General features: G+C 36.6%; 1 protein-coding gene across 2 annotated transcripts in view; it reads left to right on the top strand.

Moving 5' to 3' along the window:
- Nucleotides 1-16061, top strand: part of HNF4G (hepatocyte nuclear factor 4 gamma) — a 66135-nt gene that overhangs the window by 13093 nt on the left and 36981 nt on the right. For both annotated transcript variants that reach the window (XM_075743856.1, XM_075743857.1), the window contains exon 2: nucleotides 12887-12990. The gene's annotated coding sequence lies outside the window, so the exon portion shown is untranslated. The remainder of the gene's footprint in view (nucleotides 1-12886; nucleotides 12991-16061) is intronic.

Here is a 16061-nt window from a genome sequence, read left to right as displayed (position 1 = left end):
TATTTTTCTTCCTTTTTCCTTTAGAATCACTGGGGCAAGTTGTGACTGATCTAAGACATGTGAAGTACCCCTTTGTGAAGAGAAGAATAAAGTTGGCTTGATGCAATCATGCCACAGCTCTGACAGAGATGCACTGTTTTGAGCTAAAAAAGCCAGGAGTGCTGCCAGGGCTGTCCCATTTCCAAATAACTGTCTCCTCCTCTCTCGTGTGGCTGGAAGAGAGAGAATTATTTTGCCTTTGATTAATAAGGAGTTAATGTCAGTACAGCTTCCTTTAACTCTTTTCCAAAGGGTCGGGGAGAAAGCGGCGGGCAGTGGCTGCGGTGTCGCACAAGGGAGTGCGCTGTGCCCCAGGGAATGCGGAGCTTTGTAGCTACTGGAACAAGCCGGGGCTGAACCTCCAAGCAGGACGGTGTTTCCGACTTCTTAATGTTCTTGCTTTTAGTATCTGAAAAAAATGTCCATTGCAATCAAATCTCATTGACTTTGAACTTAGGAGGACTGTAACAAATTGGTCGGCTTTTGTCAATTTGCTAAGGTTTTCTGCAGAGATATGCTTTTTTATATTTGTTTGTTTGCTTTTACATTTCTGTGTTACTTCCACTAGATTCCCATGCCGTACTGTTTACATCTACCCTGGATAATCTTTCTTCACTCCACCAAAATTGTCAGTCTGGCACAAAATAACCAGAGTCTCATCCTAGCACTTTCAGCTACCAATTCCTTCACCAGTGAGGAACGCTTAACGTAATGTGACTGTACCCTGCTTGTACTTCTCTTGCAGAAGCAAATGGTGACATCTTACACCATTGTTTCACTCCTCCGTTTTGCTGCTGGATAAAGTCTTAGGTTGACAGCTGCCTAAATTTAGAAGTATCTATGGAGCTATACAAAAATATATCATGAGAAAGTTTAAAAGCCAGGAATTTAATTTGCTGACTTCTAACTTTTACCCTACATCTGAGGTTCAGAGAAGACCCCAAACTGATCTGAACCATTTCTATGTTTTTCTAACTTCTAACTTTTACCCTACATCTGAGGTTCAGAGAAGACCCCAAACTGATCTGAACCATTTCTATGTTTTTCCTGTATTACAGTGATGCTCGTTGGCCTCGTGAGGCTGAATGCTGTTTGCTGCCATAATAAAAAAGTAGCCTTTGCTCCAAGATCTTTAGTGCTTGCTAAAGTATTATCAGTAAAGTTAATATTTCTACTGCAGAGCTGATTTTCACAGCCCCTTGCCTTCTTTATTTGCCAAAATACATCAAATCGGCTTCATTTTCTACATGTGGAGTTTTCTGGCAAAACTGGGTTAGATTTTGAAAAACAGAGTTTACTTGATCCGCATGTTTGCCAGGGTGACAATTTGCAAAGTAGGGAGAGCTTTTAGCTTTTTGAAAGTATTCTAATTTGTTGTTGTTTACAACATACTGCTTTTTTTTTTTTTCTTTTATATGTGTGTATGTGTGTGTAAAATGAATTAGCTTGTCCTCCTTTGAAAGTAGCAATGCATCTGCTTTGGGGAAGCTGATGGCTGGATGTTTGGAGGTGTTAAGTAAATGTATTAGAGGAGGCTAATGCATAACTGACGAGCCGTATAGTATAATAAAGACTTACAATGTCTGTTGTAACCATCGCAGTCTCGGCAATAAATTGCCCGAACATTACAAAATAATGTAGAAGTCAGATTTTTTTATTTGCTGATGGCATTTTACTAATCCTGTCCCCCCCTCACCTCTTGCTGCCACCTGATGATGTGGCTTTTTGTTTGATGTTTATACCTGGCCCAAAGGAACTTGGCTGGAAGTGACTCCTTTGAATGCTCTGGGGACAGCTGGTTATTTGTTAATCAACCGAATGGGACTGCCAAGTTCCTTCCTTAAAAACTGTGAAGTTAATTAGTCACCACAGTTAGAGCAAGAGGATGATGAGGCATATTTAATATGAATGAGAAGAATGGTTGTCATAAGAAATAGATAAATTGACTAGGGTAGTATCTTCATTAAGTTTACTTTCTCGCTCTTATGCAGTACAAACGTCACAGATGCAAACAGCTCTGGTGACTTCCCGGAGTCTTCCTGCCTTTATGAGAGCACTACTGTAGTTTAGGTTGCCCTGCAGAGGCTAGAAGCACCTCTCTCGAGTGCCTTGAGAGACGGATCATATGTGATCACTGGGAGGTACTGATGAAGGAGCATGACACTCCCAGTAAAGCTGCTCTTGGTTTCACCCCAGATAGTAGGTAATAAACTAGACCAGAATGGTATTTTGAGACCTCAACCACTCCGATTTCATATCAACTATTTTTTATGAAGTACCTCTTTTGTGTTTGACAGTTAAACCTTTTGAAAATAGACTTTTACTCCTTGGTTCAGTAACAAGTGTCTCCAATATTTTAATTTAATTTAGTACGTATATATACATGCATACATGTATCCATATATATAGACATGTATTTTATGTGTGTGTGTATATATATATTTTACATACATATTTCAGTAGGATTGAAAATGGAGTGGTCATTGTCCAGTAATGGAGGAAGACACAGCCCTTGTTCGCAAAACATCTGATAAATGTTTTAACTGACTTAAGAAATGAAGTTGTTTTCTACAGTTAGCTTGTCTTTATTCTTATCAAAACTGTGGGGCTTTCCAATGTCAGGACACTTAGTGGGTGGATACTTCTCAGAAGAATAGAGGACTTATCAGTGTTTGCTTAGGATCTATTACATTCTCAGCCATAAAAGTAGCTATGCTGTCTATAGCACTCATAAATCTTCACCTAGTCAAGGCTACTGTCTCTTTCTTCATGCAAGTTTGCATTTAAAAAAATGAGCGTAAACCAATTGCATGAAGCAATTATAATCTCAAAACATCTAACTTCTTCATTGCTGGTTTTGAAAAGTGATACCATAATTCAGTTTGCAATATTGTACAAATTACTTCTCAGCCCTGCCACAAAATCTCTCTCTTAGCCCTTATAATGCAAGCATATTGCTCGGACACATACTCACCAGAGGGCACTGTTACACATATTCTCAGAGAGAATTTTTCTTTTGGTGAAAATAATGTCTGGTCTTGGAAGAAATGGTGTATTGGTGTTAGATTTTGATGCACACTTTTCTTAGGTGAGTTGTTGTTAATAAGATCATTCACTGTTTTATTCTCTTTATCTAGATAAAGAATTGAGAAGTGTCCATTGCTACCAAAGCTGACATTGCTGTAGAGGGCCCGTCTTTATGTCTGTGAATGAACTAAATTATGCCAAACTCCATGTAGTTTATAAAAAGTGAGTCTAAAAAGCCCTGAATTTTTAGATTTCCACTGAAACTGTAGCAGAAGTACAAAGACATTTCCGTTGCTCCTATTTATTTTTGTAGAACAGAATGGACAGATAACGTCAAGTAAAACCAGTAATTCAGCTTTAGGTAATTATTATGTCTGCTGTTTATTAATTAAATACATATAGTTAGGCAATATTATTACACAAGAGATAGCTGTATCTACACAGTTACATAGATTTGTATTGCTATTAGGTGAATAAAGATTAAAACTAAATAATGGTAAAGTTTATGCTTCAGGCTATATTTTATTGTGGAAATAGACTAGTTTTACCAGATCCCTTAAGACAAATCTTACACTAATGTCTTTTCTGCCAGATTACGTGTTTCCTGAATTTTTATTTACTTTTTACATAGCAAAAGGTGTTTCAAGTTCTCTGGTATCTGTTTGGGCTTTTGCATGTGTATTTTTACTTCACTTTGGTATAGTATTTCCCAAATATCTCAAAACCACAAAAATGAAATAACATGCATCCTATAAAAAAATGGACCTTCCACTGCAAATGAATGCAAACATTTGTTAATGATGGGATACGTTTCTACCAACTGTGCTCCAGCATCTATTGTTTGTGGACTTCAATGGATTTTTTATCACAGAGTGGATTTTTTGGTTTTAGGTGAATCCATTATCACTGATCTGTTTGGCAGCAGCTGCAAAGAGAGAGTTGTCATCTAGAGCCTGAGGTGGCTGAGCTGCATTTGGGGTGACCAGCAGTGAGGTGATGGTTTCCCATGGCAGCATGGAAGCCATCTGCAGGGCAGAAGGAGGTGGGGAACGAGGATTCTTCTTGCCCTACCTTAAATGCTTTCTGTCTCACCTGTTCAACTTTTTGACATGAGGTTCCATGGAAAATGGTATATGCCATAGAAATTTTTTTAAATTATTTTTTTTTTCTAAAAAGGGCTGCAGGTGAAATCTGAGGAAGTACAGTGTGAGCTTGATGCAGAAAAAATGTTGAAATCTGTAATAAAAAGAATTTTTGTAGTGGAAGTGCAGACTGCATAGGCTTCCATTTCTTTCAAGGAGTCACTAGGTATAGGGTAAAGGATATGTTATTGACATAGGTAATGGACCTCAATGGACCTCCTGGTGTTGTGTGCTCCCTGTGTCCTGGTTCATGATTGTCCTGTCATGAGAGAGCAAGCTAACGCCGTAGCTCCTCTCCTGCCAACAAGGCTAGTGAGAGGGAAACAAGGGGGCTGGTCCCCTTACAGACCTCATCCTAATACACTATGTGACAAAATTGGGGTATGTCAGGCTCAAGAGCTTTGAAGTGCTTTCTGGTTGTGATTTTAGATATTGTCACAGTATAGTTAATTTTCCAAAAAGCCTTTGGCGAATTTCTTCAGAAAGGTACTTAATAAAACAAAGCTATCATGGGTTAAAATGGAAGGACTTTTCCTGGATTAATGATTGTTTAATAGACAGAAAACAAAGGGTAGGGCTAGGATTAGGCTTAAAGTTAGCTTTCGTAATGAAAGGAAATTGCTAACGAAGTCACATATAGACCTATCCAGATAAACAGATATTCCTGGGACTTCTGTTGTTCAATATATTCATCAGGACTTCTTAAAAGGGGTTGATTCATGAAGTCACAAAGTTTGTTTTTGCTGCAGACCTACTGCCACAGGGTACATCTAGTGTGCATCCATATCTTGAGCATTGGACATGGACCTGGTAACCCACTTAAACAGATGAAAGAGCTTTCAAAGATACCCTTTACATGTCATTTTAGTGTCAGTCACGATGGCAGCCATCACAGTGATACTGGACAGGTTTTTGTAACTATTTCAATAGCTTTTGGTAAGGAGCAGGGTACTAATGAGCACTGACACTTTAGTTCTTTTCTCCACAAACTCTGCACTGGAAATCCTAATAAAACATATGTGTTAAAACAGTCGAACAACACTGAGTTCATGGGACTTGTAAACATGTCACCTTCTTTTCTATTGTTTTGTAATTTCTGCTGATTTTTCTGCAAGCCTATTTGATTATACTTAGTGCAGCCTTGATGCAGTGCGCTTGGATTGCTGTATCAGTGAGATTTGCTAAAATAAGTCACACATGAATTGTAGGCCATTATCTATCATTAACTCATCTAGAATTTCATGGCAAACTAAGTGCTATATATAATGTGTTTTCTCAATTGCTACTGGCTGTGCTGTCTTAGTATAGCAGAATGTGGCCGATGGTACAGTCACATGCAGTTCAGATAGATACATGGAAACCAGTTTTGGGGAAAAATGGGTTTAGTTAATAATAGCAAATATTTAAAATTATTTCAGTTATTTCAATTAATTTAGAGGCATTTAAATTAAATTTTATCATGTATTTATTTTAGACTTCTTAGCTGCCCATGAAATTCATATCCATGCAGAAGAAAGAAACCAGAAAAACAAACTTAGGCTCTATTTTCAGGATATGTCTACTCCAAGAAACACATTTTCAAGTTATGCGGTTGATGTTTGTACTTTCCAAGACTTTGTTTCATAAAACAGATTTCATGTTCACCTGGAACTCAGCTTTAAGAATTCCCTGCTGGCATTTATGATTGCCTTAATCATTTACAGTTAATTGCCAACTGATGAGCTTGAGACAAAAAAAAAAAAAGTCTAGCAAATACAAACTCTTTTCATCACACTTCTGTAGGGAATACTTAGGGTTGGGGTCAGATTTTCAAAGGGATTCATGCATCAAAAGGTGCAAGTAGACGTCTAGTGAAACTCACCCTGCCTATCCTATGCAGTATCTGTAAACTCATTATCTTGTCTGCCAACGAAAAGGAACAGGGTGATCAAAATTATCATACATAGTTGTTGTTGCTGGTTCTCTTTCCTGTTGAGAATGGTGGTACAGTGAATCCTGTGGCCACATGTGTTTATATGAGTTGCGTGTGTAAGGGGGGAATCGTCTTTGTTTTGGAGAAGTCTCTGTACAAGATACCTGCTCATATTTAGCCTCTTCTGAATGCCAGTGATCCTGTCCTTCCCTCTTTTACTCTTTGAGTTGAGAGTCATGCTTTTCAGCATGCTGGTCCCCAACAGTATGAGGCCAGCCATTATCAAGAGCTGTGGGTTCTCTTACAGGGCATATTTGCATCTTAAGGTGCTTGAATACTTTTGAAAAATCTCTGCAGCTCCTTTTTATGAGGATACTTGGATCTTCTGCTGGTCTGTGGTTTGTGTATGCTTCTTATTTCAGTTTGTCCACTGATGTTTTGTTGAGAAGATGAGTTGTGGGCATGTCTAAGATCTCTCTGCTCACCACCTTCTTCAGTGTTTAGAACTGGTGGGGACAGAACGTTCTCTATGAAAAGAACATCCATGGGATGGTATATCTGACTGTTTCTTCTTGTTTCTTTTTGTTTCATCTCATTTCATCTCATCTCATTTCATCGTCATCTCATCTCATAATTTTATTTTATTTAATTTCCTGGAGACTAGCTACTGCTTTGCACAATGTTTTCTATACCATGTCTTCCAATAATTAATGGAATGTTTCAACTAAAATCAATGGCAGCCTATAAACACATTAATAAATATTTTTATGGCATAAAACAACTGCAAAATTTCTTTTCATGGTCTGACTAAAATTTGATTATCTTTTATCAGACTTGCCATCAAGCCAACATCTGATTCTATTTCTAAATTTACTACTATTCCAACCCTTAAATATATTTTCTAGTTCTACATATTGCTAAGAGTTTTATATAGCTTTCCTCACAGGCTTATTTAAAGGAAGTATCCTGAATGATATACCTTTTTTAAGATTGAAAGCAATTGTGCCCTTTGTCCCCTAATGCTATCTAGGAGATAGTGCATGTTACTATTGTTTCAGATGTAGTGCTGCTTTGTAATAATTTGCACATTTTGTGTATGGATTTGGTTACTGAGTGGTATATTTTATGACTATATTCAGTTAAATATTGGAAGTTTATTGTGTGATCATATTTGTCTAGCTTAATACGGATATGTTGGAAAATCAAGAGGAGTGGCTTGATAAAGCAACAATCTACTAACACTTCTGGTACAATTAATATAATTTACTTTTGCATACTTCCAACAAGTAATGGTTTCGCTGGTGAACTTGTCAGAGTGAATGGTAAAAGTCTATGTTCATTAACACAGGAAAATAAAAGCCTAATAAGATTGAAAAGAATAAGAAACAAGAGGACTGACATGAAAGGGTAAAAGAATGAAAAATTTCAGGGGCTCAAGTGACTTGTAAGGTGAGACATGATTAATCTCAACCAGAGGTTGTAAAAAAGCTGGTTGATCATTCTGTTCCTCACTGGTCACATGTTCCCAAAGAGAAAAAAAGATAAGTCATCTTGGATAGCTGGGCAGGTGGACTGCACTGTGCTGCAACTCAGGACCTAATATGTTATTTTGTAGAGTAGAGGCAAAAAATTGGCAGAAATGGATGTAAATATGAATCTGTTTTCAGTGTTACATCTAACTATCGTTAGAGCTAAGCAGATTTTTTTTTTAATTTGCTAAAGTTTTAAAGTATTTTTTTTTTTACTTTAAGATTTTTTCATATTTGGATTAACTAACAATGTGTTGATTTTGAGAACCAGCTTGCTCCCTCTTTTTTCATTTTTCAATGCTATTATTTTGTGGATGCTTCTTTTAGAATAATTGTATATATTAACCAAATTTTTGACTTAGCCTAGTAGTTATCATTCTTGTGAGGTATCTCTGATGATGTTACTCTAATGACCAAAGAATTAGTGTGGCAAATGTTTACAGAATTCTGGAAGTTTTCGTCTTAGAAAATCCAGATTTAAATCTGTTATATTTATATAAATGCATATTTTTCAACTTTTTAACTTATTGGCACATTTCCTTAAAGATAATTGAATTACATTTAAACATGACTTTTTCATAAAATTGTCCCTAAGCCAAACTGCATAACCTTCTCTTTCTCTCTATCTCCCTCTATACACAAAAGCGCACTATGTATGTGCGATGGAAATAAAATTGTAATATAAATGTGTAGACATTAATTTTTCTGTATATTTTGTTAATTTATTTACAGTATCCAGGTAAATTGGCATTGATTTTCATTCTGGAAACTAAAACTGTAACTATTAATGTGAATATATTTGCTTATCCAAGACTTCAGTGCCAGCTTTTGCTATTAAGATTAGGTAAAGTACATGTTGGCCACATTTTAACTATGAGTTCTTACGATAGTTTAAACATGTAAGTAAACAAGCCACAGTATATATAGGCAGTGTAATTTTTTTTAAAAGGTCATCTGTGTAAGTTAGCTACAAATCACTTTTTTTTTTTCATTGCCAGTCAAGTCTCGTTGCCACTATTTATGTTATGAGAGTTCTATTTAAATATATTAAAAATGTTTTCAGGTTTTTATAGCTGGTTAATTCAGACCCCATTATTGACACTGTTTCCTGATTTATATTTAGTTTCTTTATTCAGAAAAGTCTTCTAAATTTAGGGAGGCATAAAGCTGACAAAAAGCTGCATGTGTTTTTCCAACCTTCTTCCAATTGCCTGACACTTTGTCAAGAGTATAAAATTATGTAGCAGAGAGTAAAATGTGGATTAAACAAAATTCAATCATCCTGAAAGGGGCAATGTTTTGTTTTGGTTTTCTCCTATTATTTTCTTTGTCTTTTTTTTTTTTTCCCCTCTATCTGTCCATGTGTTGTTCTCCCCTGCTTTGAAGCAAAATGATGTGATTTATACACAGTGCTTTACTTTGGATCCTGGCTCAATGAAATAATTCAACACATAGCTCTTTTTTATTGTGTTTTTATTTCAGCAAGCCATTTTTTGCACAATAACGTTCTGTTTGGACACTTGAAAATTCAAATGAAAAAGGGGAATTTTTTCCTCAGAGTAGTTTTTGACCAACTTTTCTATTTAGAGCATGCTATTTGAAGAATGTTGCCAAGCTATATGTGTTTTCTGTATATCGCGTGCACTTGCTTGTGCAAACACAACCTGTTGTATGTTTTGCTCACAATATTAATACAACATATCCCATGTTATCCGGGTCACGTAATTTATTTGTTCTGAGCAGTTGCTGTTTTATGGCTGCGCTTCCACATTTGTGTAACTTATCCCAGTTTGAAAGAGGACAGGTTCCCAGAGCTCACGGAAGTGGAACAAACTACTGCTGAAATCTGTAGTAAAAACAGTCTTTGAGAAAAGGCTAACTGAAAGAGGGAATATCTCTGGAAAAGGCTAGAGAAGACGGAGAGACCAAGAGAAGAACAAGCAATGCCACAAGTGTATCAGACAGCAGGGAAAATGTTGTTTAAACCCCTCCAAATTATTTAAAAGAAAATTTCAGATTTTTTTTTTCCCCCAGACAAAAAAGAGGGGATTCAAAGACCAGTCCTGTTCAAATCAGCACAGGAAATGTATAACTGCACTCACAAGCATTTTATAAACATATGTTAGGAAGGTTTTAAAGAAGAAAAAGTAAAATCTGCTCACATTTTAGTACAATGTAATAAGAAATCAAACAGTGGCCTCTTCCGGGTTCAGAAATATTACGTTTTTTTGAATCTAGAAAATGGTTTCATGAAAGAATTTCTCTAATTTCAGTACTAGTCTAAAAACATGTTGGCTTCATGATATATATATTTTAATTACTTTGAAGTGATTTTTTTTTTATATAGGGAATTAATTAAACAAAATGACAAAGTAAAAAAGAGAAGAGATTGACTGAAAAGGAGCCAGTGGGACAGGGAAAGAAGAAAGAGAGAAATGTTGGGAAGGAAAGACTGGAACATACACGGCACATGGGTGAGGTGAAAGTAAATTCTGCAGACATTTTGTGTGACATACAGAGGCAACCTTAAAAAAATAAAATTGATTAATTTTCACAAATAGGAAACAAACAAACAACCAGGGGTGGTCGAAAGGTGAAACATGAAATATCCAAACTGGAAGTAAGTTACCATATTTTAGCTGTGACTATAATTGTGACTATGACCAATCACTGACCTGTGATTGGTCCCTAGATTTGTTTGGTAGATTTCTATTGGCCATTTTAAAATCAAAATAGTTTCTTCTGAAGGACATGTTCTTGTTCACATTAGGAATAACTGGATCAAATTGCACTTTTCTGTGTTATTAAGAAGTCAATGTAGATTATTAGAATGTCCCCTTAGGGGAATTATGTTTCTTTAAGCTTCTTAGAGAATAATACAAGTGGTGAAGTAAAGATAGAGGAAACTCTACTCAATAGATAACTATAGCTCTTTAAATTGAAGAGATGTGGCATTTTAAAGAACAGATTTTAGACTGACATAAAAATGATTGTAAAAATAATCACAATATGCTATAGTTAGTAGACCTTAAATTTGACTGCTTGTCAAGTATTTTGAGGAGAGGAAAGTCTGATTTGCCATCAGATTCACAAGTACATAGTTAGATTTTAAATACCTTTCTTAACACTGAGGATATGTCTTCAGTCTAATAACAACAGCCACCAAGCTCGTTTGGTGTTTCAGCCATTTAATGTACCTAATATGGACAGTACACTCAAAGGCTAAGGCACACATTAGCACATTTTATCACAACTTCAGTGCAGCTGTGCAAATTTTGAGTTGCATCTAATGCACATCCAGCCGGGTCAGAGTATGGGCCTGTACCCATCTGATGAGGCAGACCTGATGGCCACTTCTTGCACCATTCTGCCTCCCCTAACTCAACTCTTTCAATCTTGCTTTAAAAGACAATGGATTTGGGCTGAATTTGCAAAGCTTTTTTTTTTTTTTCTTCCCCCCCAAAAACTAGTCTTTCTTTCTGTGAAGCTTTTTTTGGGTTTTTTTGCACAGTTTGTGTGAACCAGACTTTAAAACATTAGGTATAAGTCTAAGAGTAATGATAACCAGGGATTTGAGACAGAGGAGAATTAGTAGCAGCTCCAGGTATCACTGGGTACGAAGGTCTCCGTCATTAAGGACCACGACTAAATAAACATGCTGGGATATGATTGCTTTATTGCTCTTTGCTCATTTTATGTCATTTTATTGCCTTACTAATGGCTATAGGATTAGGTATGTAAGGGAGTTCTGAAAATGTAGAGCTGAAAGAGGTATATAAAAAAGTGTGTGCTTCCCATAGAGATTCCAACTTTTCCTCATCATGGATGATGGAGAGACTAATTTACCTTGCATAGATAAGCGAGGGTAGGGAGAGAGGCACAGAGGGACTTAAAGAATAGATTCATTTCTAGGCTTCATCCTCACTTTAGTACAGTTGATGATTTTTATGTGCATTTATAGTGGCCCCAGTGGGAGAGGCTGTGTTATTACAAGTAGTGCTTTTTTCCTTCACAATTAGCCAAATGGTAAGTTTCTGATACAGGGTCTACATGTGAAAATATGCAGATAAGAATTCATTTTTTATATATTTAACTATTAAATAAAACACTCTCATTTCTGATATTGCCAGAATCAATCTGGTATACCAGTGTAGCAGTATCACTTCTGAGGACAGAAAGTACTCATGGGCTAATAATTTTACTGCTTTCTATTTTGCATGCACTGCAGTTTACAAGATCAATAAAGAATATAGTGCCTCAGCAGACCTACAATTTAGGCTGTAAGAATCTCTGTTCTTGACTAAAGTCCTGTTGTATCTAAATAAGGGGAGCTAGTTTCATCCCTGGTGTCTAGAAGTGATTTTCTGTGTTGTCAGTTTCTTCCAAGGGAAAGAACAATATACGACCCATAAGGTTTCTACTAAAGTAAAAAGCAAAGCAAAGAATGCTGTCTTAGCTGAAGCCAGTGGATTTTTTTTTTTTAATAGGAAAACCTAAAAATGGCATGCTCATATTTGGATCTTAATAGCAGGGACTTACATTTGGGATGCAGAAAAAAAAAAAAAAGTCTTTCAGAACTTTATGAGTGGCCAGTCTATATTTTGTTTGTATTTAAGAATTGCTTATAAATGTAAAGACTGCACATATATAAGAATGTATGTAATTAATAGGTAGCATTGACATATTTATACATAAAACAAACAAATAAATAAAAGACTGTCCAGCTAAAGCTTAGCATTTAGAAGTGCAGTTCACCTTCGTTTCCTTCATGCCTTCATCCTTCTTGAAACCCTCTCCACATAGTCAAATTACTTATGTTTCCTTCAGGCTTTTCCACTACAAATCCTGTTTTACTATGTAGTTTACCCAGTACCTAAACATTAGAATCATCCAAAGAGCAGGGAATCTTTTATTCATACGCTTCTGTCAACAGTTCTGCAGTCTTAAAAAACATTTTGTATCTTATTCCCTATATGTAATCCTTCCAGATAGTATTTCAAGACATTGTATAAATTCTATGCTTTTTTATTCTACAAGTGGAAGAAAATCTGGCATCAACATTGTCTGATGACTGAAGCATTTTCTTGAAGTTTCTTTAGTCTTCAGAAATACCTTTGTACCTTGAGTGAAAGCACTGTATTCTCAAACTTTATAATCCAAATAAGAATTTTCTTTAGGAGCACAGTTGGTTTACATTGCTGGTAGCTTAGCGTTTCTTTTATTCTTATTGGCTGCAGGTATTACCTAGAGGTGAGGATGGACACACAGCCTAGGAAATCAGTCTTCACTCATCTGTATCTGCAGAACTGAATTTTCTATACTCCTGTTTTGTTTTTTGAATGTAAGTAAATTTTTGTTGCATGCTTCAATAACTTCCTTGCTTGCTAGAGACTATATCATTAGCTGTCCTATTTCAACTCACCACTGTCAGAAACTGATGACCGTTTGGAGACGCAGCTGTTGGAAAGGTCAGACATTTTCATGTGCTCCTGAAAGCCACACAAATACCTATGAAATTGGAGAAATTGCTGGTAGGTTGGTGGAAGGTATGCACACTCTAAAGATTTTTGCCAAATTATATCATTATGTTGTTCACCCAAGGATCTGTGTGCTCCTTGTAAGGCAACTGCTCCCTCATCGTATTTTACTACTTTCTCCAGTTGTCCAGATTTTCCAGTATCCTTCTGGGAAAGACAAACAGAAGAACCACTAGTTTTTTCTTCCTTTTTTTAAGTGGTATGCTTTAATCCGCTAATTAAGGACTTTGCAACTCCAACATGTATCGAACTTGAAGACCCAGTCCTTGAAAAGGTGATGATGTTTTCTACAGATTTCATTAGGCTTTTGATGAGCAGATATTCTTCAGTTCTGGGCCTTAAATATACAACACTTGAAAAAATATTTTCCCCTTTGCACTTAAGTGAATTCTACTGTAAATGTTTCCCTCTGTCCCCCAGTGAACTGCATGATTCTTGTTCCTTCCTATTCAGCAGCTACTCACATGTTTTGAATTCAGTCCCACTGGGTTCATCAGGATGATTTTTTGCACATTTTCCCTGTTTAATTATATAATACCACTTTTGCTCAATTTGTGCAAACATCCTTTGGACTTGTTACAATTTGATTTTCTGTCAAGAATAGTTCCAAAGAAGAGAAAATGATGGGCAGAGGAAATGATGCTGGTGTATATCTTATTTGCAATTCTAATAACAGCTTTGTGAATTTGAACACATTAGTAAAGAGCACTTCACTCAAGTGCACATTACTGCAGAACTTGCTAAACATGCCTAAGAATAATGCTACTCTAATCTGGGCAAATTAGATGGATAACATCATTTGCAGCAGTTGTTAATTATGTATCAGCTGCAGTCACAGCATAATTCTGTTAATTGCTTATCACACTAAGGTTAACTTTCTGTCATTTATTTTTGTTTAATTCGTAATTAGAATAACACACTTGATATTGTTCACTGACCACTTTAAAAAAAACATTCATGATGCAAATGTTCAGCAACATAAGACTAGAAGAGATCTCCTGAGTCATCAATTTGGCTGATGTCACCAACCCATATAATACCTTTCATAAATTTCTTTCCATGTCTTAAAACCAGTTAGGTTCCTTGCCTCTACTACCTAAATGGAGGTTTGTTACAGTGCCATAACCCTGCCATGTTTAGAAGCTTTCCACTTGCCAGCCTCAAATTTATGCCTTTGTTCTTATGGCAGCATTGTTTTATTATCTGAATAATTTTTCCCCCTACAATGTTTACCATGTATGATTTATTTGTAAACACACTCCCTCTCACTTTTCACTTTCCTGAGATGGGCAAACCAACTCCTTTTAGTCTCCTTTTCTAAGATGTACATTCTCATGCCCTGGACATGGCTGGCAAGCCATTAGTGCTCCTTAATTCCAGCTGTAATGGCAGCTTTTAACCCCCCTCCTTGTGCAGATGGAAGCAGAAATGCTGTTCACTGTCGGATGAATGACAGATAGCAGGAGGTGTAGATGAGTTCTGCTAGCTCTATGAAATGTGTCCAAAAGCACTGGTGGAAGCAACTGGCTGACTTCTTATTCTGGCTCAGTGAACAGATGTGGTAGTATTTTAATTAAAACTGTTAGAAACAGCTAAATCAATCTTTTCAAACCAAGTCCATTATGGTAACTTAATTTATGGATACATCTAAAAAACAGAGAATGCCATAGTAATTTAGCCAGGGGAGGCTAGAAAGGTATTGCAAATCTTAGAGAGTAAAAATTCAATTGAGAATTGAGAAACTGGGGGACACTTGGGGAACAATGCTGTATTGGGGGAGAATTAGGGGACTGGCTGGAGAGAAGCTCTGCTGAGAAGAACCAAGGGGTCTTGGTAGATAGTGAGCAGAGCATGAGCCAGTAGCATGTCCCAGAGGCAGAGGGCCAGCAGCATCCTGGGCTGTATTAGCAGGATCAAGGGAAGTGATTATCTCCCTTTACTCAGCACTTGTTAGATGGCATCTAAAACAGTGCATCCAGTTTTGCTTCCCTGTCCCCCTTCCCCTTTCTCCTCTGCCCCTTTCTTCCTTCCAGGAAAGACATGGATAAACTGGAGGAAGTTCAGTGGAGGGCCACCAATATGGTCAGGGGCTGGAACACCTGCCCGGTTGAGTAGAAGCTAGTGGACCAGAGCTGTTTCAGCCTGGAGATGAGATGGCTTTGCGGGAAGGGGCCACACAACAGCCTCTGGTACCTCAAGGTGGTTTGTGAAAAGATGGAGCCAGGATTTTCATTGTTGTACTGGTGGGAAGACAAGAGATTATGGATGTAAATTGAACCAGGAGAATTTCAGACAGGATATAAGGAGAAAAATCCCCCTGCTGAGAACCAGAGGGAACTAGGTCCAGCAGAGGAACAGGGTGCCCAGAGAGGTTGTGCAGTCTCCATCCTTCAAAGTATTTCAACATATGACTGGATAAAGCCCTTAACAACCTGGTCTGACCTGCATTAAGGAGAAAGTTGAACTAGATGATCTCCTGAGGTCCTTGAAATTAAGGATTAAGAATGTATTCAGGATTCCTCATGCCCATAGTGTTATTTCATATAGTTCCTCCTTTCGGACTCATAAAAATGATTATCAGGTGTCATACAAATGCCCAGCTTTTTAGTTCACTTCTGTGTCTCTTCTTTCTTGTCTGAATTTTATATTCAGATCCCCTTCAGGAAATAACATCAAGACAGTAAGTAATATAAATATAAAAATATAAAATATGTATAAATATAAAAATATAAAAAGTAATATTTTTTCTTTTTTCTTTTTCTTTTTCTTTTTCTTTTTCTTTTTCTTTTTCTTTTTCTTTTTCTTTTTCTTTTCTTTTTCTTTTTCTTTTTCTTTTTCTTTTTCTTTTTCTTTTTCTTTTTCTTTTTCTTTTTCT

The sequence above is a fragment of the Balearica regulorum genome, chromosome 2, assembly GCF_011004875.1.
Source record: "Balearica regulorum gibbericeps isolate bBalReg1 chromosome 2, bBalReg1.pri, whole genome shotgun sequence".
Taxonomy (NCBI): Eukaryota; Metazoa; Chordata; class Aves; order Gruiformes; family Gruidae; genus Balearica; species Balearica regulorum.
This window is presented reverse-complemented; position numbering and strand designations above follow the sequence as displayed.